At 29.4% G+C, this 23202-nt stretch overlaps 1 protein-coding gene across 2 annotated transcripts in view; it reads right to left on the reverse strand.

Moving 5' to 3' along the window:
• The window catches only part of LOC134219278 (protein CREBRF homolog), a 62416-nt gene extending 40099 nt beyond the window's left edge, over positions 1 to 22317 (reverse strand). Inside the window, exon 1 of one of the 2 annotated variants that reach the window (XM_062698001.1) lies at positions 21782 to 22317. The gene's annotated coding sequence lies outside the window, so the exon portion shown is untranslated. The remainder of the gene's footprint in view (positions 1 to 21781) is intronic. The other variant, XM_062698005.1, reaches the window with a different exon arrangement.
• Between the last annotated feature and the right edge of the window lie 885 nt (positions 22318 to 23202).

The following is a 23202-nucleotide window of genomic DNA, read 5'->3' on the forward strand; positions in this document are numbered from 1 at the left end:
CGACTTCGTCTTCGGGTTGCAGAGGTGGTCCGACAGTTCCGGTGGTGGATAACGTCCGCACTGGCGGTGCCCTACATACCCGAAGCACTTCCTTCTTCTTTCTTCTTTCTTCAGCAGGTTGACGGTTCGAGTGCCGAGGTCGGTCCGACGATTCCGGTTGGCAGAAGACTTCCGGTTCGCTGGCGCTGGCGACGACTCGAGACCCAACACTGCTCACTGTGCTGGATTTTGCTCCAAACCTTGCTTTTTAGATTTTTAGATTTTTAGATTTTTAGATTTTTAGATTTTTAGATTTTTAGATTTTTAGATTTTTAGATTTTTAGATTTTTGGATTTTTAGATTTTTAGATTCTTAGACTTTTAGGTTTTTGCATTTCTAGATTTAGATTTTGAGATTTTTGGATTTTTAGATTTTTAGATTTTTAGATTTTTGGATTTTTAGATTTTTAGATTTTTAGATTTTTAGATTTTTAGATTTTTAGATTTTTAGATTTTTAGATTTTTAGATTTTTAGACTTTTAGATTTTTAGATATTTAGATTTTTAGATTTTTAGATTTTTATTTAGATTTTTAGGTTTTTTAATTTTTAAATTTTTAAAGTTTTAGATTTTTAAATTTTTAGATTTTTAGATTTTTAAATTATTAGGTTTTTAGATTTTTAGATTTTTAGATTTTTAGATTTTTAGATTTTTAGATTTTTAGATTTTTAGATTTTTAGATTTTTAGATTTTTAGATTTTTAGATTTTTAGATTTTTAGATTTTTAGATTTTTAGATTTTTAGATTTTTTAGATTTTTAGATTTTTAGATTTTTAGATTTTTAGATTCTTAAATTTTTAGATTTTTAGATTTTTAGATTTTTAGATTTTTAGATTTTTAGATTTTTAGATTTTTAGATTTTTAGATTTTTAGATTTTTAGATTTTTAGATTTTTAGATTTTTAGATTTTGGATTTTTAGATTTTAGATTTTTAGATTTTAAGATTTTTAGATCTTTAAATTTTTAAAATTTTAGATTTTTAGATCCTTAGATCCTTAGATCTTTAGATTTTTAAATTTTTAGATTTTTAAAATTTTTGGATTTTTAGATTTTAGATTTTTAGAATTTAGATTTTTAGATTTTTAGATTTTTAGATTTTTAGATTTTTAGATTTTTAGATTTTTAGATTTTAGATTTTTAGATTTTTAGATTTTTAGATTTTTAGATTTTTAGATTTTTAGATTTTTAGATTTTTAGATTTTTAGATTTTTAGATTTTTAGATTTTTAGATTTTTAGATTTTAGATTTCTAGATTTTTAGGTTTTTGATTTTTAAGGTTTTTGGATTTTTAGATTTTTAGATTTTCAGATTTTTAGATTTTTAGATTTTAAGATTTTAAAATTTTTAGATTTTTAGATTTTAGATTTTTAGATTTTTAGATTTTTAGATTTTTGAATTTCAGATTTTTGATTTTTTAATTTTTTGTTTTTTTGTTTTTTAGATTTTTAGATTTTTAGATTTTTAGATTTTTAGATTTTTAGATTTTTAGATTTTTAGATTTTTAGATTTTTAGATTTTTAGATTTTTAGATTTTTAGATTTTTAGATTTTAAGATTTTTAGATTTTTAGATTTTTAGATTTTTAGATTTTTAGATTTTTAGATTTGTAGATCGTTAGATTTTTAGATTTTTAGATTTTTAGATTGTTAGATTTTTAGATTTTTAGATATTTAGATTTTTAGATTTTTAGATTTTTAGATTTTTAAATTTTTAAATTTTTGGATTTTAGATTTTTAGATTTTTAGATTTTTAGATTTTTAGATTTTTAGATTTTAAGATTTTATGATTTTATGATTTTAAGATTTTAAGATTTTAAGATTTTAAGATTTTAAGATTTTAAGATTTTAAGATTTTAAGATTTTAAGATTTTAAGATTTTAAGATTTTAAGATTTTAAGATTTTAAGATTTTAAGATTTTAAGATTTTAAGATTTTAAGATTTTAAGATTTTAAGATTTTAAGATTTTAAGATTTTAAGATTTTAAGATTTTAAGATTTGAAGATGTTAAGATTTTAAGATTTTAAGATTTTAAGAATTTTAAGATTTTAATTTAAGATTTTAAGATTTTAAGATTTTAAGATTTTAAGATTTTTAAGATTTTAAGATTTTAAGATTTTAAGATTTTAAGATTTTAAGATTTTAAGATTTTAAGATTTTAAGATTTTAAGATTTTAAGATTTTAAGATTTTAAGATTTTAAGATTTTAAGATTTTAAGATTTTAAGATTTTAAGATTTTAAGATTTTAAGATTTTAAGATTTTAAGATTTTAAGATTTTAAGATTTTAAGATTTTAAGATTTTAAGATTTTAAGATTTTAAGATTTTAAGATTTTAAGATTTTAAGATTTTAAGATTTTAAGATTTTAAGATTTTAAGATTTTAAGATTTTAAGATTTTAAGATTTTAAGATTTTAAGATTTTAAGATTTTTAAGATTTTAAGATTTTAAGATTTTAAGATTTTAAGATTTTAAGATTTTAAGATTTTAAGATTTTAAGATTTTAAGATTTTAAGATTTTAAGATTTTAAGATTTTAAGATTTTAAGATTTTAAGATTTTAAGATTTTAAGATTTTAAGATTTTAAGATTTTAAGATTTTAAGATTTTAAGATTTTAAGATTTTAAGATTTTAAGATTTTAAGATTTTAAGATTTTGATTTTAAGATTTTAAGATTTTAAGATTTTAAGATTTTAAGATTTTAAGATTTTAAGATTTTAAGATTTTAAGATTTTAAGATTTTAAGATTTTAAGATTTTAAGATTTTAAGATTTTAAGATTTTAAGATTTTAAGATTTTAAGATTTTAAGATTTTAAGATTTTAAGATTTTAAGATTTTAAGATTTTAAGATTTTAAGATTTTAAGATTTTAAGATTTTAAGATTTTAAGATTTTAAGATTTTAAGATTTTAAGATTTTAAGATTTTAAGATTTTAAGATTTTAAGATTTTAAGATTTTAAGATTTTAAGATTTTAAGATTTTAAGATTTTAAGATTTTAAGATTTTAAGATTTTAAGATTTTAAGATTTTAAGATTTTAAGATTTTAAGATTTTAAGATTTTAGATTTTAGATTTTAAATTTTTAGATTTTAGATTTTAGATATTAGATTTTAGATTTTAGATTTTAGATTTTAGATTTTAGATTTTTAGATTTTTAGAATTTTAGATTTTTAGATTTTTAGATTTTAGATTTTTAGATTTTTAGATTTTAGATTTTAGATTTTTAGATTTTTAGATTTTTAGATTTTAGATTTTTAGATTTTTAGATTTTGAATTTTTAGATTTTTAGATTTTAGATTTTTAGATTTTAGATTTTTAGATTTTTAGATTTTTAGATTTTTAGATTTTTAATTTTTAATTTTTAATTTTTAAAGTTTTAGATTTTTAAATTTTTAATTTTAGATTTTTAGATTTTAAATTTTTAGATTTTTAGATTTTAGATTTTTAGATTTTTAGATTTTAGATTTTTAGGTTTTTTAGATTTTTAGAATTTTAGATTTTTAGATTTTTAGATTTTTAGATTTTTAGATTTTAGATTTTTAGATTTTTTAGATTTTTAGATTTTAGATTTTTAGATTTTAGATTTTTAGATTTTTAGATTTTAGATTTTTAGATTTTTAGATTTTTAGATTTTAGATTTTTAGATTTTTAGATTTTAGAATTTTTAGATTTTAGATTTTTAGATTTTTAGATTTTTAGATTTTCAGATTTTAGATTTTTAGATTTTTAGATTTTTCAGATTTTTAGATTTTAGATTTTTAGATTTTTAGATTTTGAATTTTAGATTTTTAGATTTTAGATTTTTAGATTTTAGATTTTGATTTTTTAGATTTTAGATTTTAAATTTTTAGATTTTTAGATTTTCAGATTTTAGATTTTAAATTTTAACATTTTTAAGATTTCCGATTTTTAGATTTTTAGATTTTTAGATTTTTAGATTTTTAGATTTTTAGATTTTTAGATTTTTAGATTTTTAGATTTTTAGATTTTTAGATTTTTAGATTTTTAGATTTTTAGATTTTTAGATTTTTAGATTTTTAGATTTTTATATCTTCAGATTTTTAGATTTTTAGATTTTTAGATTTTTAGATTTTTAGATTTTTAGATTTTTAGATTTTTAGATTTTTAGATTTTTAGATTTTTAGATTTTTAGATTTTTAGATTTTTAGATTTTTAGATTTTTAGATTTTTAGATTTTTAGAATTTTAGATTTTTTGATTTTTTGATTTTTTAGTTTTTTAGTTTTTTAGATTTTTAGATTTTTAGATTTTTAGATTTTTAGATTTTTAGATTTTTAGATTTTTAGATTTTTAGATTTTTAGATTTTTAGATTTTTAGATTTTAAGATTTTAAGATTTTTAGATTTTTAGATTTTTAGATTTTTAGATTTTTAGATTTTTAGATTTTTAGATTTTTAGATTTTTAGATCGTTAGATTTTTAGATTTTTAGATTTTTAGATTGTTAGATTTTTAGATTTTTAGATATTTAGATTTTTAGATTTTTAGATTTTTAGATTTTTAAATTTTTAAATTTTTGGATTTTAGATTTTTAGATTTTTAGATGTTTAGATTTTTAGATTTTTAGATTTTAAGATTTTATGATTTTATGATTTTATGATTTTAAGATTTTAAGATTTTAAGATTTTAAGATTTTAAGATTTTAAGATTTTAAGATTTTAAGATTTTAAGATTTTAAGATTTTAAGATTTTAAGATTTTAAGATTTTAAGATTTTAAGATTTTAAGATTTTAAGATTTTAAGATTTTAAGATTTTAAGATTTTAAGATTTTAAGATTTTAAGATTTTAAGATTTTAAGATTTTAAGATTTTAAGATTTTAAGATTTTAAGATTTTAAGATTTTAAGATAAGATTTTAAGATTTTAAGATTTTAAGATTTTAAGATTTTAAGATTTTAAGATTTTAAGATTTTAAGATTTTAAGATTTTAAGATTTTAAGATTTTAAGATTTTAAGATTTTAAGATTTTAAGATTTTTAGATTTTAAGATTTTAAGATTTTTAGATTTTTAGATTTTTAGATTTTTAGATTTTTAGATTTTTAGATTTTTAGATTTTTAGATTTTTAGATTTTTAGATTTTTAGATTTTTAGATTGTTAGATTTTTAGATTTTTAGATATTTAGATTTTTAGATTTTTAGATTTTTAGATTTTTAAATTTTTAAATTTTTGGATTTTAGATTTTTAGATTTTTAGATTTTTAGATTTTTAGATTTTTAGATTTTAAGATTTTATGATTTTATGATTTTATGATTTTAAGATTTTAAGATTTTAAGATTTTAAGATTTTAAGATTTTAAGATTTTAAGATTTTAAGATTTTAAGATTTTAAGATTTTAAGATTTTAAGATTTTAAGATTTTAAGATTTTAAGATTTTAAGATTTTAAGATTTTAAGATTTTAAGATTTTAAGATTTTAAGATTTTAAGATTTTAAGATTTTAAGATTTTAAGATTTTAAGATTTTTAAGATTTTAAGATTTTAAGATTTTAAGATTTTAAGATTTTAAGATTTTAAGATTTTAAGATTTTAAGATTTTAAGATTTTAAGATTTTAAGATTTTAAGATTTTAAGATTTTAAGATTTTAAGATTTTAAGATTTTAAGATTTTAAGATTTTAAGATTTTAAGATTTTAAGATTTTAAGATTTTAAGATTTTAAGATTTTAAGATTTTAAGATTTTAAGATTTTAAGATTTTAAGATTTTAAGATTTTAAGATTTTAAGATTTTAAGATTTTAAGATTTTAAGATTTTAAGATTTTAAGATTTTAAGATTTTAAGATTTTAAGATTTTAAGATTTTAAGATTTTAAGATTTTAAGATTTTAAGATTTTAAGATTTTAAGATTTTAAGATTTTAAGATTTTAAGATTTTAAGATTTTAAGATTTTAAGATTTTAAGATTTTAAGATTTTAAGATTTTAAGATTTTAAGATTTTAAGATTTTAAGATTTTAAGATTTTAAGATTTTAAGATTTTAAGATTTTAAGATTTTAAGATTTTAAGATTTTAAGATTTTAAGATTTTAAGATTTTAAGATTTTAAGATTTTAAGATTTTAAGATTTTAAGATTTTAAGATTTTAAGATTTTAAGATTTTAAGATTTTAAGATTTTAAGATTTTAAGATTTTAAGATTTTAAGATTTTAAGATTTTAAGATTTTAAAATTTTAAGATTTTAAGATTTTAAGATTTCAAGATTTTAAGATTTTAAGATTTTAAGATTTTAAGATTTTAAGATTTTAAGATTTTAAGATTTTAAGATTTTAAGATTTTAAGATTTTAAGATTTTAAGATTTTAAGATTTTAAGATTTTAAGATTTTAAGATTTTAAGATTTTAAGATTTTAAGATTTTAAGATTTTAAGATTTTAAGATTTTAAGATTTTAAGATTTTAAGATTTTAAGATTTTAAGATTTTAAGATTTTAAGATTTTAAGATTTTAAGATTTTAAGATTTTAAGATTTTAAGATTTTAAGATTTTAAGATTTTAAGATTTTAAGATTTTAAGATTTTAAGATTTTAAGATTTTAAGATTTTAAGATTTTAAGATTTTAAGATTTTAAGATTTTAAGATTTTAAGATTTTAAGATTTTAAGATTTTAAGATTTTAAGATTTTAAGATTTTAAGATTTTAAGATTTTAAGATTTTAAGATTTTAAGATTTTAAGATTTTAAGATTTTAAGATTTTAAGATTTTAAGATTTTAAGATTTTAAGATTTTAAGATTTTAAGATTTTAAGATTTTAAGATTTTAAGATTTTAAGATTTTAAGATTTTAAGATTTTAAGATTTTAAGATTTTAAGATTTTAAGATTTTAAGATTTTAAGATTTTAAGATTTTAAGATTTTAAGATTTTAAGATTTTAAGATTTTAAGATTTTAAGATTTTAAGATTTTAAGATTTTAAGATTTTAAGATTTTAAGATTTTAAGATTTTAAGATTTTAAGATTTTAAGATTTTAAGATTTTAAGATTTTAAGATTTTAAGATTTTAAGATTTTAAGATTTTAAGATTTTAAGATTTTAAGATTTTAAGATTTTAAGATTTTAAGATTTTAAGATTTTAAGATTTTTTGATTTTTACATTTTTAGATTTTTAGATTTTTAGAATTTCAAATTCTTAGATTTTCAGATTTTTAGATTTTTAGATTTTTAGATTTTTAGATTTTTAGATTTTTAGATTTTTAGATTTTTAGATTTTTAGATTTTTAGATTTTTAGATTTTTAGATTTTTAGATTTTTAGATTTTTAGATTTAAGATTTTTAGATTTTTAGATTTTTAGATTTTTAGATTTTTAGATTTTTAGATTTTTAGATTTTAGATTTTTAGATTTTTAGATTTTTAGATTTTTAGATTTTTAGATTTTAGATTTTTAGATTTTTAGATTTTTAGATTTTTAGATTTTTAGATTTTTAGATTTTTAGATTTTTAGATTTTTAGATTTTTAGATTTTTAGATTTTTAGATTTTTAGATTTTTAGATTTTTAGATTTTTAGATTTTTAGATTTTTAGATTTTTAGATTTTTAGATTTTTAATAATTTAGATTTTTAGATTTTTAGATTTTTAGATTTTTAGATTTTACGATTTTTAGATTTTTAGATTTTTAGATTTTTAGATTTTAGATTTTTAGATTTTTAGATTTTTAGATTTTTAGATTTTTAGATTTTTAGATTTTTAGATTTTTAGATTTTTAGATTTTTAGATTTTTAGATTTTTAGATTTTTAGATTTTTAGATTTTTAGATTTTTAGATTTTTAGATTTTTAGATTTTTAGATTTTTAGATTTTAAGAAATTCGAGGTGTCTTGTAAGCGCCTGGAAAATTTGAATAAAAAAACGCTGGGTGTAATTCTTATTATTGTGGTAATGCATTAATTTTAAAAGAAAACAGGGATTAATGTCCATGAATCCAATAATGTTTAACCTCTCATTATTATTCTATGCATAATGTTATCGAAGCCCAACTGTCGTTACGTACATTGCTATGAATTTATCAAAACAACATTACAGCTACATATCGACGTGGGCGACGCGCTTTATCAATGGCAAACACCGCTAACGAATACCACCCACGGGTCTTCCGAATCCCTATGACGATGTCTGCTCGACAAGGATAATACAATTGCACGTGCCCCAATATCCTTGAAAACTAACCTCCTTGCCGCCCTCCGATTGTACATTTTTTTTCTTTATCCCATTCCCTCAAACGCCAACGCATCTCTTCCTTTGAGCTTGTTATTGTGGTGCTGCTCAGTTGCGCGCATGTTGTTTGCCTACGTCAACAGCATCGGCAAATTGTTTATTTTCAGACATAATCCATCCATGCACATGCCGCGATGACTGATGGACTGTAACAATACCCAATATGAAATTCGAACAAGCAAGAATAGTCCAAAACTGAAGCGTGATCGAAAATTAACCAGGTCGATTTGCAACGCGAGGGTAATGGATGCCGAATGGCCATGAACTTGGTCGTTCGCCCCGTGCTGCTTTCGAAGAAACGTTGTCCCCAAACTGTCTGGTAGATTTTGACAAGGGAGGGAATAAAAGCCTAGAAGCAACAAATCGCTTACCGATGATGGACTTGAATTACAGCGTTCTCGTCATAATTTCGCAAAAAGTTACAAGAAAATGAATCGTGTTCCAGTTCTTGCGTTGAATAAAAGAGTGAAGTAAGAAAACGTGTTTGCAATGTAACCCGAAAGCTGACTGTACTAATTGATTCAATCGGGAACATTGTTTCGCAGTGATTCGTCGCAAACCTACATTTATTGAGATGCAAAACACTGACACAAGCAATTTAATTTGATTTAATAGCCATGGAACAAAATGGGTTACACTCCTTCGGCAATAGAGATCGTTTCGTGTGCTTTCAGAACAGTTATCTAGTTCAAAACCAAAATATAAGCCTCCGAAGTAAGATGATGAACTTTTTGCCTTTCTCGTTTTCTTCTTCATTACAAAATTTTCTTCAAGCACATAACGCCTGAATAACTATATTTTATCCAACAGAATGCTGCTATAAATATAAAGTCTACACGGTATGAAAGTTTTACGACATATATTATGTAACATTCGATTCGGTACATTTTTCCATTACATTGAATTACTGCTACTATTCAATATTTCGCACAAAATTAGGTTTATAGTAGATGCTATTGAACACATCAATATCGATTCAAATATTTCCATTGCGCATAATTTTCAGAATTTTTAACTGTGTAACACAATAAAGCGAAATCTTTTCGAAATGTCACGTGTTGTTTGACATAATGTCATTTGAATGACATTTTGACTCTCATGTCTCAGGCAACAGATATAAAGAAAAACGTTCTATTTTATAAAGTTACATGAATATTTGGGCGCTATAAGTTCCCCGTTGCGTCATGAATTGGCTTCTGAAAAAAGTTTTCTGAAAATAATATAAATGAATGCCAATGACATTTTACAGCAGTAACAGTAACTCTTTCATATGAAACAAATGTTTTAAGAGCAAATTATTGTGTTCGTAAGTTTTTCTTCATCCGTTTGAATTAGGGACTTTCCGTGGCTCAGCACTCAGCAACTGTACTAAATTTTTGGGTGAAAAATTCTCTCGAAACCCTGGAGCATGAAAATATTCGTGCTAGCCACATGATACATGAATGACATTACTTTGCCAGCTATGCTGAGAATCAAAGGCGTGTCTGCATGTGAAACAGGTTCTTGTCATCACATATAATAATATAATTGGATTGTGTGCATTTATTACATTGTTGATTTTTTTTCTGCTGACTTCTAATCAATAACATTATCAAAATAAGAACAACATTTGTGAAACAAGTCTGTTACTCAACCAACCATTCCACCTTCATCGTCACACATTATTACGCTAAGAAGGCAGTTTAGGTAGTAGGGGACGTATGGCGAGTATACACGGATCAAACTTTTTTATTGATTTTATGTGAGCAATTGTTCACGCTAGGGGAGAAGAGTATCTAAAACCACCGGAAAAAGCTTCAAGAGAAGAAATGGTAGAACGTTGGTAGAACGCAGGAATTGTCTGCTCTCGCTCAAAACGTTGCGTTAGAATGTCGCCCAACTCGATGAATTTAGAGTCTGTTTAGACAAAGCGTTTCACGCAGCTAGATCTGCGTTACACGGTGTCTCTATGGGGAAACATTATTTTTCAAAAATCTGTATCTCTGAAACTCTTAAAATTTAAGATTGAATTCAAGATTCAAAATGCAAGATTCAATTGCTCCAAGAAGCAAAATGCTACATTTTGATGAGAGTATCAAGAGCATTTGCAGGATTGTTACTTCACATCCAATAAGATAATTAATTGGATAAGATGAATAGATCGAAATATAAAAAAAAAAAAACAGAATAATCTACCTAGCGGTGATGGTACCCTTTCCGTGAAACACATAAAAAAGTGACAAGAAAAGCACACGAGTTCGATAGGAAGTTCATCAAGACATTCCTCTGGACATTTCTCCAGATATTTCTTCGGATATTATCCAGGAGTTATTCCGGAAGTTCCTCAAGGATTTCGTCTGGAAGTTCCTGCAGGATTGCATCCGGAAGCTCCTCCAAGATTTCGATCAGAAGTTCCTTAAGAATTTTGTCCGCAAGTTCCTCCAGTATTTCACCCGGAAGTTTCTCCAGGATTTCTTCCGGAAGTTTCTCCAAGACTTCGTCCGTAAGTTTCTCCAGGATTTCGTCCGGAGGTCTTTCCAGGATTTCGTCCAGAAGTACCTCCAAGATTTGGTCCGGATGTCTCTCCAGGATTTCATGCGAAAGTTCCTCCAGGATTTTATCCGGAAGTTCCTTAAGATATTTCTTATGAATTCTTCCGGAAGTTCCTCCAGGATTTCATCTGGAAACTCCTCCAGAATTTTGTCCGGAAGTTGCTTTAGGATTTCGTCTGGAAGTTTATTCAGGATTTTGTCTGGAAGTTAATTCAGGATGTCTTCCGAAAGTTCCTGCAGGAATTCCTCCGGAAGTTATTCCAGGAATTCGCCCGGGAGTTTCTTTAGAAATTCTTCCGAAAATTCCTCCAGGAGTTCTTCCAAGAGTTCCTCCAGAAGTTCCTCCAGGAGTTCCTCAGAAAGTTCCTCCGGAAGTTTCTTCAGGAGTTCCTCCGGAAGCTCCTCCAGGAGTTCCTCCGGATGTTCCTCCAAGAGTTCCTTCGGAAGTTCCTCCAGGAATTTTTCCGGAAGTTCCTCCAGCAATTCCTCTGGAAGTTAATTCAGGTATTCATCCGGAAGCTCCTCCAGGTAATTCTCCGGAAATATCTGCGGAAGTTCCTCTAAGTATTCTTCCCGGAATTTTACAAAATTTCCATACAAAATTCTCCAGGAAGATTCTTTAAGATTTTTATCAGCAGTTTCTCTAAGAATTCCTTCATAAGTTTTTCAAGCGAGTTCGTCCGGCAGCCCCTCAGATAATTCCTCCGTAGATTACTGCAGGAATTCTTCCGGAAGCTCCTGAAGTAATTCCCCAAAAACCGTTTTTAAAATTTCTCTGGAGTTCAGATATTTCATAGCAGCTATTACAAAATATACCCGCGAATTCCTCAAGAAACTTGGATTTTTTACGGATATTCCTCTAGAATATCCACCAGTTTTGCTCAGGGAATCTCCTGAAATTCTCTTTGAAGTTCCTCCAGAAACTCCTCCAAGAATTCTTCCTAAATTACTTCGAGAACTCTCCAAAAATATTCACTGAATTTCTTTCGAATCTCACAAAGATTTTTTAATGCTACTCCCACCCATCCCGGAAGTTTTTCTAGGTATACTTATGAACATTCAATTGCGAATTCCTCCAGAAATTAAACCGGAAATCCCTCCAGGTGTTTCCCAAAACATTCCTCCAGGAATAGTTTTAGAGTTCTTCAGTCATTTCTTTAGAAAATCCTCTGGAAATTATATATTTGAAGTTCGCCCGGTAATCTCCAGAAGCATTATAGAAATTCCTTCCGAAAGTTCCTAATTTCCTTCCACCCAAATTACGCCCTTGAAAATTTTTCCAAAATACCTCCGGCCTTTTCTTTTCTGAGTTTCTTCAGGAGTTTCTGCGGAATTTACTTCAAGAAAACTTCTATAAGTTTCTCTTTAGGTTCTCAAATAACTTGTTTCGGAAATTTATTTCGATATTCTCCAAGCAACTCCACAAGGAATACTCCAAAAATCCTCCAAGAACGGAGGAAACTATAATGAACTTATCTGCTGAAGGAATGAATAAAATCCATTCATCCGTTTCTAGTTATGCGAATACGGACACAGACCATTTTATTTTTACATATAAAGATTTAAAACAATCTTTTTGATTAAATTAATTGAAGTTTGAAATAAAATCTGAAATTATTCCAGACCAAAACACCAAAGAAATCTAGAAGCAAATCCTTGAATTCCCGAAAAAACTTTGAACTTCTTTGACTGCATCTCGTTTCCTGGTTTTTCTTTTCTTCTCTTTTTTTTGCACAGTCCTGTTGGTCTATATTTGACCAAGGTTTCAAGTGATAAATGAATTTAAAATGACAGTTAGCGATACGAATTAAAAATTTGGTTTCTTCTCAATTTTCGATCAGAAAATATTTTGAACAAATTTCTTGATTTGAAATTAAATTAAACTTGAAAGTGACAGTTCGAATATCAAAAATCACCCAGTCCAATAAGACCGATAAAACACCTTTCAAAACAATTCAATATATATGTCAAAGTAATCTTGTTGTGTGAGCAGCGTTATTCGGAAATTAATCAACCATCACTTTTAACTTAATTTGAGTTTCGGGAAATGAGCCTGAGAAAAAATATGTTTATGTTTGTCCGAGCTTTCAATTGAGGGGGTCAAACGCAAAGTGGAGTAAGTGCCAAAAATTGGTTCATACAACTTGTATGGAAGTTTTCTGAGAATTTTAACGTTTATTACAAACATCGAACAAACTACAAAATATTTCTCGTAACGCTGGGTAGACACCTTTACGTAGTGTGTTACGGAGCAAGATGCTCAAGGTCTATTCTTGTTAATACTTATGTGTGATGGTTGGAAGAATATGGAAAGACGTTAGTTTACTATAAGATGACCCACCTGTTCCAACTTGTGGATGGAGTAAATGGAGTAAATTATAAAAACCTAACTCAATTAACCTTAGGCTAGCTTCAAAGCTGACGACATGAATCTTCAAGATCCAGTGCGCTCATCAATTAGAAAAGAAACGGATACAAGTTTGGTTTCTGTTGAACAATCTGACTGATATGAGCTCTATGTAAAGGTGAGATTCCTAAATACCAAATGCAATGAAATCAGATCACAAAAACTAATTCGGATATATATATCATAAGAGAAGGCACAAACATGTTTGAAGTTCGAAAGTCTGTGTACGCCATTTTTCGAAGGTTTTAAGTATACGGTGTATAGTATAGCGGTTTCATAATCTTCTTCTTCTTCTTCTTATTGGCATTACATCCCCACACTGGGACAGAGCCGCCTCGCAGCTAAGTGTTCATTAAGCACTTCCACAGTTATTAACTGCGAGGTTTCTAAGCCAAGTTACAATTTTTGCATTCGTATATCATGAGGCTAACACGATGATACTTTTATGCCCAGAGAAGTCGAGACAATTTCCAATCCGAAAATTGTCTAGACCGGCACTGGGAATTGAACCCAGCCACCCTCAGCATGGTTTTGCGCGTCTTACCGCACGGCTAAGGAGGGCCCCTAATAAATTCTAAAGTGAATTTATAATAAGTTTGAGAAATATCTGAATAAAAAACGATTGTCATTTGATTTTAATGGCAATGGAGTAAAAAGACATGCACTAAAAAAAGTATGTATACTACAAAAGTTTTAATTATTCTGGCAGAATCAGTACTATAAACTGTCTTGTCTCACTTTTTTTATTACAAGAAAATTAAAGAAACTAGTAAATTGACTGACCCACTCAATGTGTCAATGTGTGTTTCATAGCGTGCATAGCATCTGCAGATGACAGGTTGCCCGAGTTTTTGAGCATAATATTGTCCATCCGGAACAAACTTAGTACGCTATTTATACCGAAGTTGAATTGTTCTTCAGATACGGGCAATTTACCCAACTTCGGAAGTATTGCGCTGGATTCGTCTAAAGATGCGCTAAACAATTGAATTCAATTTTTTTCGAAAAACTGCTCGTGAACAGATTATATAACATTTTAGAGCAACACAATGTTTTGGATCCGTTGCAATATGGTTTTCGACGTGGATGTAGCACCACCACAGCAGTGGTAGAACTCGTTGATTATGTTACCAGACAAATTGAAGCGAAAAATGTTGTCGGAGGACTGTTCATAGATTTAAAAAAGGCTTTTGATACGCTGAATCATAACATTCTTTTAGCAAAGCTTGAGCGTTATGGTGTCAGAGGAATTGCAAATCGGCTAGTTGGCAGCTATTTATCGAATCGAAAACAATATGTAACAATTCATGGCGAAAAAACTAGGTATAAACGTAGGTGTCCCTCAGGGAAGCAATATTGGGCCACTTCTTTTCCTTATTTATGTTAACGATATTGGTAGATTAAATCTAAAAGGTGTGCCTAGACTCTTTGCAGATGACACAGCTATATTTTTTCCTGGGTCGTGCTCTGATGTCATCGTCCAAAAAATTGAGCATGACCTTGCCATCCTTCATGATTATTTTTGTACGAATCTCCTCTCACTTAATTTGTCTAAAACCAAATTTATGTTGTTTCATTCACCACGAAAAAAATCAACTCTTAGAAACTATCCAAAATAACACAATATATTATATAACTATCGAACAAGTCAATGCATTCAAATACCTTGGTATTATCATGGACCCTACTTTTCATGGAATAACCACATCGCGAATGTTGAGCAGAAAATATCAGTATTATGTGGTGTCATCAGGAAAGTTAAGTCCTTTGTATCGCAGACCGCTCTATTGAATTATTGTTATGCTTGCATTCACTTCATATTACAGTATCTGAACATAGTATGGGGCAATGCATGTAAATCCAAACTCAAACGGCTTCAGACATTGCAGAATCGTTGTTTGAAACATGTTTTCAATCTTCCTCGTTTGCTTATCAGCTTATATAATAATGAAAGTCATAAAATTCTTCCTATTCGTGGTCTTTGTGAGCTTCAAACATGTACTTATGTGCATGATATAATATATAACACAGGCATCTATAATAACTATCCCATAACATTGAATAATCAACTCCAGAATACACGACAAGCACATCACTTAGTCCGAACCCAGGCTAAAACTAATCTTGGACAGAGAAGAATCACTTTTAATGATCCTCAAAAGTACAACACATTACTTAACGAGTTGAATTAAGTCTCGAATACAAACATATTTAAAGCCAGATTGAAACTGTATCTAAAACATTAAATATGTGAATATCTTTGAAATGATCATTTAACCATGAACTATCCTTAAAGTACTTTTATTATAATTTTTCGTCATTTTTCCAACTGTATATGTATACTTTTAGTGTTTATAGGGATCCCTTAAAAGGAACTGGGTACACCTTGATTAACTTATTGTTGTAATTGTTCATCACACATACCTAAGCATTTAAATTTATTTGTATTTCTATGTTAGTCTTCCTTGTTTAGAAATTAGATGCGTCCATTGCCAGGAAGCTCTCTGTGCGAGTTTCTTGGTGTGGGGGAAGTGGTGGGCCAGCCAAAGTTTGGTTCGGAAGTTCCGACTGGCGAATTCTAATTTAGTGCTACGCCGACAATAATTCAAATAATTCTAGTCATTATTTTGCGGTAGAAAAATGAGGTGATTGTACTTAACATGTTCGTCCCACAATATGTTATCCTAGAAAGATTATTTTGTTTGTTCATCTAAGGGTTGCAAATCTCTATAATGAAGTTAAATTATAATAATTACTTTATTGCATTGAAAACTAGAGTTACTTAATTAGGCTCGAGATATTATAAATTTATCATATTACAGTAATAAATCACACATGTGCAACACAAATGCCCAAAATTTGAGAGACGAGCTCGAAGACATTCCACAGTTTTTTGGAGTCTTATCTTGTCCAGGAATGGTGATAATTAACAATGTTAAAAACTAAAACATTATCTTGAAGATAACAATTTTAGCTGATTCGCTATTTATAGCCTTGATACAACCTGAGCATTGTTCGAGCTTGGAACTAACCCTCCGCTCAGGTCGTCAACCTCTCGCATATAAGAAAATAGTAAAAAAAAAGCATCGAAGTTATATAACTCCTAAACCATTCACAAATCATGACCAAGCCGAATTTTCAATTCATACCGATACACAAAGCAAATGAATCACGGCACCCTTCCGAGCTGAATTCTTGTTAGAATCAACAGAGGGGTTGAATAAATTCCACTGCACTTACCACACCCCAACAAGTAAACGCAATGCTTAACCTGGCTGTTCTATAAACCCAAATTCGAAATCCCCTTCGCGACTATTCTTCGCTATTTTGACTGTTTACCCTCCACCTCAGGAGAAGGATTCACGTCTTTAGAGCGCACCAGTCAAGGGGGCGATTTTATTCATAGAAAGGAAGCAAAACTTGAAAGGGGTTCGAACCTGCAATTCCCATTTACTTGTACAAGAATGGTGACCCAGCAGCAGCAGACAGGTAAAAGTAATTATATTCGTAAGGAGCGCTGTATTAACATAATCCCGTTTGTGGGCTGTTCATGAAAGTAACCTTTCCAGTTGTTCCGGTCGGACCGAGAAATCGCGGATTTAGAGCATGTTTTCTGACTGTCTTGCGTTTTTATGCAATGAAATTCATCTGCAAATTGCATATGGACTTTCTTGGTAAATTTAGGACACACGGTTAAAAAGACAACCGCCAAAAAAATCACACAAAAACTTGTGTATTGTTGATATACGATGGCACGAATATATATTCTATTTTTCCTATTTCTACCACTTTTTCCTCAAATTTCTAAAAATAGATTTTTTTCTATTTTATCTGCAAATTTCTCTTCGAGTGCATTTCCTCCCAAACTTTCCCGACCCAAGCAGTAGAACGAGATGACGCGTCGAAATGGGTGTTGGGTGGGCGGTTATTATTTGTTTTGACCTGAACTGGAAAATCACGAATTCTGGGAGTCAAAACATAAGCATGCGCAGATGTTTTCTTCCGCTGTTCAAGCTGTAATGTGGTTTGCTCCATTGGAAGCGACGATGTTGTGATGAATTGCATAATAAGAAAAACTCTTCGAAATTATACAATTAGTGAGTTTTGGATGCTTTTCATAATTTAAAACGTAGTGTTTGGAATAAAATGTTGTGTACCTTGTAGTATTGGTAGTTCTCGTGCCTGAAGAAATAAAATAGACCGCATTGAGCGGTCCTAAGCCTCCCGCCCTTTCCTACCTCCCCGTAGTGCCGGCCGGGGTTCGAACAACCTGAGGAAAGATCGGGTAACAAACTCCGGTGAAAACTTTAGTCGAATGCTTCTTTCCGGAGGTGCAAATCTGATCGTGCGTTTGGTCGCTAAATAAGTGCCAGCGAGGTTGTCTGAGCAAAAATCTAGACCAACATTTGAAAAGGGCGTAACAGCCAAAATTTATTCCTTCTGAATCTTCGTTAACATATAAAGCTGTATATGTGGACTAAGAATCAGAAGGAAAAATTTAGCTGTTACGCTATTTTAAAATGTAGGGGGAATAGACGTTCGTAAACAATGGAGGTTGGTATCAGAGAGGCAAGACAGTTTTTAGAAAAACAAGCAACTAATAATCAAATAGAGCATAGGGCTTAGACCAATCGGCGCAGACAACAGCGACGAAAAGAGACTAGCGTGTGGGGTGTAGTTCTGTGTACATAATAAAATTGTGTCTTGGTTTGTTAAGTACCTATAACATAGTTTAAGTTCTCGTACCGGTACATACCACTGCTTAGTGTTTCATAATGGCAATGGCACTGCTAAGGTATTTTGCTCCAAACGCGGGGAGCACTGGTTCTGATGATGCATTTCAACTTTTTCTACGCGGCTGTGCGGTCCCCAACACAACATGAGCGAGAACAAAGCGAGAATTATCACTTCTCTGTGGGGGCTGCCCATCCGATTCTGCTTTTTCGCACTTGTATACAAGTTTAATAAATTTGTTATCATGACTATCATGACAGTGCATGCCTTTTTCTTTTCTATTGAGAGCGATTTCTGCAAAGCCTGATACCATGCAACAAAAACAAAATGGCGGACGATTGAAGAATTTAATTAATGAACGCGTTAATAAAAAAAACTGAAAAATGCGGCTATGAGGGAGGAATTGGAGTTGAACTCACCAAGATGGCCCCGAAATAGCTGGCCACTTGTCTACACAGACTGATGTAGTGATGTATAAATCTGGGAAACAGAACATTAACCGGAGAAATGAAAAGGAAAAATCGTATGACACATCCACAAGAAAGACAAGGTTGGAGAAAGACAAGGTGTGAGAGCTATTATCATTTCATACGTCGCCTATGAAGTCCGAGATCATCTTCCATAATCTTCCGTCTTCTTTGTAGGAAGTTATCAAGCGGGCATCGTAGACGGTCGCACAACAAAGGACCTGATCTTTACTCTAAATACGGATAATAAAAAAAATGCCGTAAATATTATGTCCCAAAGCACCATCTTCTCATTGCTTTCGAGGTAACATAAGATAGTATAGACTGCTTTGAGTCATGGAAATCGTGAACGAGAACAGCTTTCCCGGGAAGCCTGATAAAAGCAACTATGGGGCCGTACACATATTACGTAAGCACATATGGAGGGAGGGGCGTCTGTCAATATCTTACGCGCCATATAAATAAAAAATCTTTTGTATGAAAAAAATCTTACATGGGGGGGGGGATCGAAAAACACAGAAAACATGCTTACGTAATAAGTGTACGGCCCCTATTTGTGGTGTTTAAAATTGTGTAAAGGTTTCGGGTGAACATTCGTGTATACTTTGTTTACTTTGCAGATATGTAATAATCATATGGTTGATTCGATAGACCATTTTACTCAAACTTCAGGACAATTTGGAGATCTTACAACATCTCAAATGCTTGGATGTGAGACGCAAGAGAAAGATAAATACTCGGAGGACATAATTGGGTTGATACCGCGGTATGGGACATCATGAAAGCCTTGATTGATTCGGTAGACCATTTGATTCAAACTCCAGGACAATTTGGAGATCTTACAACATCCCATATGTCTGGATTTGAGACGCAAGTGAAAGACAAATACTCGGAGGACATAATTGGGTTGATACTGGGGCTGGGGGCATCATGGATGCCTTGGTTGATTCGATGGACCATTTTACTCAAACTTCAGGACAAATGCCTGGATTTGAGACGCAAGTGAAAGACAAATACTCGGAGGACATAATTGGGTTGATACTGCGGCTGGGGGCATCATGGAATCCTTGGTTGATTCGGTAGACCATTTGATTCAAATTCCAGTACAGTTCGGAGATCCTAGAACATCATATTGAAGGGTGCTGACAATACGATACACCGCGCGGCTGTTGTAATGTTTCCAAAAGCGTATTTGCACAAGATTCCACGCGGCGTTTCCCATTCGAAAGGAACAACCATTTGAATAATTTGATATAGCCATTTGAAAATTTAGTTACAACGATTTTCTGAACAAATGAATCCTACACACCAAAATCATAAAAAGTTTTTCAGCAAAATGCTTTAATGAAAAGCCATCAGCAGTTTTGAAACTTATTGAAAATCAGTAAACTGATTTGTCTCTACCGAAAATCAGCATTCTTTTCTAGACTACTGATTGTTCAGCGTTTTTCATCGACTGGCACTGCTGTCAAACTTTAGGAAAAAGTAGCCATTTTATTGGTGATTTATTTTTTAATTATTGTAATTATTATTTTTGTAGTGTTTATCATTTTAATACACGATGAAACCTGTAAGTATTTCATATCAAACTTTGAACTAGTGAAGAATAATCATATTTTTCAGCCAATACCAAGAAATAGAAGAGGACGTCACATAATGCCAATTGAAGTTTTCGAACATCTGAAAACTATTTTTACTCAAGATACTTGCAGTTTACAGTTATTTATTACACAATTGTTTATGTGATTCATGTATCATAACCTTATTATCGGACAAATAAATTGAAAAACCTAAAGAAAGATGTTTTCTTTTTATCCATCAATATTTCACGTGGTAAAAACTGAAGATATCAGCAATTTGCAATATTTTGCTGAATAACATCAGTAATATGCTGTCAAATCCTGCACTGTCCGAATCTACTGAATTTTCAGCAAACTTTTTGAATTTGCTGATAATTCAGGAAAAAGTTTTCAACGACAATGACAGTTCACTTTGCTGATGTTTTCAGTATATTTTTTTGCTGAAATGATTGCTGACCTTTCAGCTCAGCAAAATTCAGCCAAATTTTGCTAATTTTCGGCGAAAAAAAATTGGTGTCTAGTGTTAAGTAGCGCAATCATTTTAAATATTGGGCGCCCACTACCTTTAACTTCGTGATCATCCCTGTTGATGACTTTGGGAAATTTCTCGATGATTGGAGCGCCAATCTTTGAGAAATATATCACCTTATCGCAATCCGCCTTTCTGTCTCAATGAAACGATAGTAGACGCATTACTAAACGATATTTTTTAGAACTAATTTTATTTTCACATGTAGCACGGAAGAAATTGTCGGCTATGCCCGAGCCCTGCATTAACGCGACAAGGAACAGCAAATTGTGGAGGCATAGGCTTCGTTAGCGACTGGTTTAGTATATGACTCTTTAGCCATCGCACCGACCATTGGCTCGAGTTTCTGGACAACATAACATTTCGTAAGTACTTTTTATAACGACTACTTCTAGTAATGTTTATAAAACAAATGGGTTTTGTCATCTACAAAATTGCATACATAAAATCTTATTAAGCCATCATATTATCCCAGGACATCTCTTGTAAACATTCAGCGGGCGTTGCCTATACCCATGATGTAACAGGTTACTTCCCTATCAAACTTAAAAGATATAAAATATGATTATAAAATAAACATATTCTTATTCTGTTCAAAATCTACAATTTACAACTTGTTTGTTATGATAAGGGTGTGTTGTCATCCAGATTGTAATGAATAATAAACTCTCGCATTACATACATCATCCAAGAATGTTTCCAGTAACTCAACACGAAACTTTTCTCGAAACTGTAGCATCTCCTGTTCCCTGCAGCAGGATATCTAGACATATATGTGGACGAACGGCAAAAAAAATCAATCCAAATCAACAATCCGCTGCTCACAATACTTGTTTCATTTTAATCTTGCAAATCTAGCATATATTTATTGGAATGAACACCACCACAACCGTTGCACAACAAAGATCAATATCGGTTCGCTTTAGGTTTTAGTAGCAGCACACTCCTAGAGTGGGCACTAATATTACAATCGATAAAACGAACCAAAACATTCCACCCATCTTGCCCTGCTGACATCAGCTAGTATTAGGATGTTAGTTACGTAGATGTTTTTAGCGAAATGTTATGATCGCCAGCCAGCTCAATCCAAAACCACATTCCCGTGGGTATTAGTACGCTTGTTGGTATGTTTACCAAACAGATAAATACAAATATCGTATGTTTTCGTAGTCGAATCCTCGAACTAGAAGACTATATTTTGCTCCTGGATGAGAAATCGTATTCGAATATTATTGTAATATGTATTTGAAGTACTATTAACTAGTTATATATACTTACTCAGTGTTGTACTATGATGATGATGAAAAAAGTAGCACGATTATATCATCCAGATTAACGTGTTTCACGTTTTAACTTGTCCCGCAAAGGAAAAACAGATGATTTCCTTTGTTTTTATTTTTAAATATGGCTCCCGGAGGTGGGATGCCCCGTCGACCACTTCCGCCAGTAAGTGCACTGATCTGTTTTGTTTTGGCAAATTTCACAGTTCTTATTTTTCAAAATATGGACACAGAAAACTGTAGGATTATTTTTCCAATTGGATATTTTTCCAACAATGTTTTTATAGATACCAAATTTTTGATCTATGATTGTTCAGGATAAGCAGAGTATCATAAAACTGGTTCATAACACTTCTAAACGCCAACTAATAGCCCGTCGTACACATTAATTGTTCTTAAAACTCAATTAGAGAAAAATTTTCACTTTCAAGCTTGCTTCTTTCCACGCTATCACATGCGGAGCACAAACATTATACGGCCATCTTTGAATCGCACAGACTATGGTATGACAATGAATGACTCGAGTCATCGATGTTTACGATTCTGATGAATATAAAATATTCTTTTATTCCGAACTTGTCCGAACGTGCTATCGCACCACCACACCTGCACCACGCAAAACGTGTTATTATTTTCAGTCTCAACGAGTGAATGAACTCCAACACCGTCAAGCAATCTAGCGCCATGGTGTGTGTTCCAGTCAAAAAATCACACGTTTATCAACAACAACAACACTCAATTTGTGCAAATAATTCATACAAACAGCTCGTGCGCATGTCCACCGCTTGGCGTGGTCTGGATCGCGATAAAATGGAAAACAAAAACAAAAATAAAAGCGTTGAGCAAAGAAAAACAATCTTAAAAGAATGAAAAAGTAATTACACATATTATGCAAAAAAATATGTGTTATCATTATTAATGATTAGATACAACTAAAAGCATATTCAGCTTATGCCATAACATAACGTATACAATATTGCTGTTATGTTTGTAAACAAGCGAAACGTCGATACAAATGGTACCACGTTTTCCACGTTGCCATTTTGGTTCCATCGTTTCTCCCTCGGATTGTTTTGCTCTAACCATCCGGTCTAATAACTGAGTTTCGGTATGTAGGTAATATTTGCATGCATCTTTTTCCTCTTTGTTCTGGCTTGTTTTATTCACTAATACAGCTATATAAAGAAGCATTTAATATCATCGCATTACATTTTTGCTATGTTATAAAAGCTCTTTCAAAGCTTTCCCAACATAAATTACAGCTTCTGGGAAGCTTAATGAAAAGTGCTATAATGTGTACGAGAGCATTTCACAATAAAACGCAAATTGCATCCCAGGATATTAATATTGCACATAATTTCGTCAAACCACGACTTTACAAAAAATCATCAATTTGACTACGTGGTTGTTGGCGACGAG

The sequence above is a fragment of the Armigeres subalbatus genome, chromosome 3, assembly GCF_024139115.2.
Source record: "Armigeres subalbatus isolate Guangzhou_Male chromosome 3, GZ_Asu_2, whole genome shotgun sequence".
NCBI classification, from domain to species: domain Eukaryota; kingdom Metazoa; phylum Arthropoda; class Insecta; order Diptera; family Culicidae; genus Armigeres; species Armigeres subalbatus.